Source organism: Poecilia latipinna, unplaced genomic scaffold, assembly GCF_001443285.1.
Source record: "Poecilia latipinna isolate Pla-1442-1.1 unplaced genomic scaffold, P_latipinna-1.0 Scaffold915, whole genome shotgun sequence".
In the NCBI taxonomy this organism is placed as follows: Eukaryota; Metazoa; Chordata; class Actinopteri; order Cyprinodontiformes; family Poeciliidae; genus Poecilia; species Poecilia latipinna.
Window position 1 is genome coordinate 18,551 of NW_015113531.1, and position 3,288 is coordinate 21,838.

General features: G+C 40.1%; 1 protein-coding gene across 3 annotated transcripts in view; it reads right to left on the reverse strand.

Annotated features, from left to right (window-relative positions):
- LOC106957566 (E3 ubiquitin-protein ligase TRIM39-like) overlaps positions 1-3,288 on the reverse strand; it is a 30,355-nt gene that overhangs the window by 8,249 nt on the left and 18,818 nt on the right. For 2 of the 3 annotated variants that reach the window (XM_015048954.1, XM_015048953.1), the window contains one exon: positions 2,743-2,841. The gene's annotated coding sequence lies outside the window, so the exon portion shown is untranslated. The remainder of the gene's footprint in view (positions 1-2,742; positions 2,842-3,288) is intronic. The other variant, XM_015048955.1, reaches the window with a different exon arrangement.

Below are 3,288 nucleotides of genomic sequence, written 5' to 3' on the forward strand. Positions count from 1 at the left end.
TCCTGGTCACAAAAAGCAAATATGAAACGGTTCAAACTCGCTCCACAAAACGGATGTCCTCCAGGCCACTAGGGGGAGACATGAGCAGGTAGTATTACATTATATAACATTATAAAATACTTTTGAGTTTGAAAAAGACGTTTTGTTCCTTCCTCCAGATTTCTTCTAGCCATCCTGTCTTTACCTTGATTTGTTGGTTGACTCCCCCTGGTGGTCTGGAGCGAGTTTGCAACGTTTCAAAAATGCTGCTTTTATAATTTGCAGCATTTTCTGTTTTGCTTCTACTTCCTGTAGTTGCAGCATTTTAACTTGGACTTGTTTGGTTGATTGCAGAGTTGTTCTGTTTGTTTGCATCATTCATGTATTTGTAGTTTTTAAACAACATGAATGAGATTTGGAGCCAAAAATCAGGATCCATCAAAGCGGCGATCCAAACGTAGATTATTGGGCAAATTATTAATAGTTGTTGAAAGCTGAAAGGACCTTCTGTCTCGGCACCACACAGTGGAAAGGTTTTCATCTTGATTTTAGAGACATTCAAAGAATCACCAAACGTTTCTTAGAAGACAAAATGGCCAGGTCAGATAGATGTAACCGGTTTTTGGTTTCTTTTTGGTTCAACATCACCCATCCACAACAATTCAGAAAACACAACCTGTCCTCACATAAAGCCTACTCCTACACGGTTTCAACATGTTATAGTTCCTGTACAAACAAATTTATACTACCATGACAAGGAAGGAAAGTCAACAGATGGACAGATAAGGCCGAACCGCAGGTGTCAAATATATAATCTAGACCAAACAGATCCAGGTGGCTCAGCTGAGAAGTACCATCCCTATTTGACTAAAAAAATAATACGGCATGCCAGTAGATTCAAAATGTAAGGATACAGCAGCACTCTGCTCATATCACACTTATAATAAATGACGAATTACACAAAACATCGGAACGTTTATGGTAATACAATATAAGCAAAAAAACACATTTTTGCTTATATTTTTAACTAAAGTCTTGTATGCAAAAGTAAAAGACTTTTTTTGTCTGCTTGTATTCGGGATCTTGGTGGGTTTTTTAGTTTCATGTCACATTTCTGCAGATGGGGGCTGGAATGCAGAAGGATGAGTAAATCGAGAGATTTGCCTTTTGGTTCTTTCTTCACCACAATAGGTCAAACTCCAGTCCGTTTGTTCAGGAAGTCCGGTCCGTTTCTGGAGGAGTGAATGCTAATCGGACCAGAGAGTGAACTCTGGTCGGTTTGCATGTGAACGCCAAGCGAACTGGAGAGCCCACCAAAAGCAGGAAGTGCCCTACAGTGCAGGGAATTCTGGGTAAATACAACCACAACAAACATGATAGCCTAGAGCTCATGGGAGAAATGGCTAATGGTCTTCAACCAAAGACAAAATCCTAAAGACTAAAATCTACTTTTGTGTCGTCAGTTCACAGAATATTTTCCCAAAAGTTTCCAGATCATCAGAATGGTTTATAAATGGAAGATCTTTGAGTCTTTTTTAGTTTATTACTGAAACTGATGCATGTTCCAACTATTTTGTTAATTTTAATGAAATTGTTTTTTATTGTTATTTATTATTAATCAGATTAAATAAAAAATGTTGTTTTTGTGACCCCATGTATTTTCAACTCGACGATTTTAGCCCTCATGTCAAAACCTGAACCCTGCTCTACAGGTTAGTGTTGGTTTCTGCTGTTACCATGGCGATTAAAGCAGAGACTCCTCCCACTAAGTTGAATATTACATTAATATGCATAATATTGGCTCATCATAATAATAAAATAATAATTCATAGTATTAATATTGTGCATGTTAATGTTGCAGTGATAACATATTGTACAGCAAAACTTTTTCCTTCCACAGAACTTTCCAAAGACGTTTTGTGGGTTAATATTATTTTATTTGTCAACTTTGATGGTCAAGACTGAATTTTTGGATTTTAAACAGTTAAATATACATCTGTTTTTTTAAATTTATTTATTAAAAAACATTTTAAATTCTTTTCTGTTGTTTTAAACCACTAAATGAACCTGTTGGATCTCGTCATCATGTTTGAACCTTTAAGGTTTCCAGACCTTTCTGTGGGTTTGGCAGCATCTGAAGAGAACTGTCACATTCCCTGTAAACACTGCAGTGTGAAAGACTCACTGCAGCGTGTGCGCGTGTGTGTGTGTGTGTGCGCGTGTGTGTGATTGAATATAATTGGTTCCCGAGGGAATTTGAATTGTTCTCATTTTCTGCTGAAAGTCTAAAGTTTGCAGGAAACCAGGAGCAGAGACGGAGACGGACCAATCAGGAGGCGGCTGGAAGTTTCCACCAATCAGCACATTTTCCTCCTAACAAGCTTCGTTAAGGAGACAGGAAGCCGACAGAGGCCCGGACCTTCCTGCTAATTAATCCCAGATAAATGAGACGTGAGCGCGGCGCGGCAGGATTAAAGCAGAATTAGCCCCGCCCCCTGGTTATCTGGGTCATGTGACCAGCCGTCAAACATGGAGGCCAAACGGCCCGGGCTCCATCCATCCATCATGTTTTTAATTCTGACTCGGTTCTTCTCAGCTGATCAGATCCTGCTGATGACCCTGTCGCCTCCAACCAGAGAGGGGATCCATCTTCAAAATGAACACCAGGGGGAGGAAGGCTGTGGGGGGGGGCATTACTGGAATCTGATTGGCTGCTGTACTTTCATATCTGCTCTGCAGCTTCAGTTCATATGTTTCACTTACAGAAAGATGGTTGAAAAGTAACCTGTGGTTCCCGTCGACGTGTCGATGTTTGCTCTGTTTGCTCTGCGGCAGGTCAAAGGTCAGGACTCTTGTTTGGCTCTGTGAGTCAGATTGGAAAAACAAACACAAAGTGAGGAATAACTGAAAAATAAAAAAAACTAACAGTTTCCCCCCCTTTTCTTTGTATATAAAAACACCAACTGCCATCCTGGCTTCTGTTCCGACTCGGCTGAAAAACTGATCAGAAATAAAAACATTTCAAATCAGTCGATAAATAATTATTGATTCGTTTTTTTGTGTTTTAAGTATCTTAAATATCTTTTCTCTCCAAGCCGTTTTCGATTTTTAAGCCGTTTTGGTGAAACTTTCAACTGCTGCTGTGCCAGTTACTCAGCAGGTTGTTGCTAGGCAACCGAAGCCTGGGGGCAACATTCAACTGTTTGTTACTCAGCAGGTTGTTGCTAGGCAACCGAAGACTGAGTCAGCTAAAGCCTTCCAGAGAAATGGACCTTACCACAGGGGCCGCGTTTCATTGGCTAATGCCCA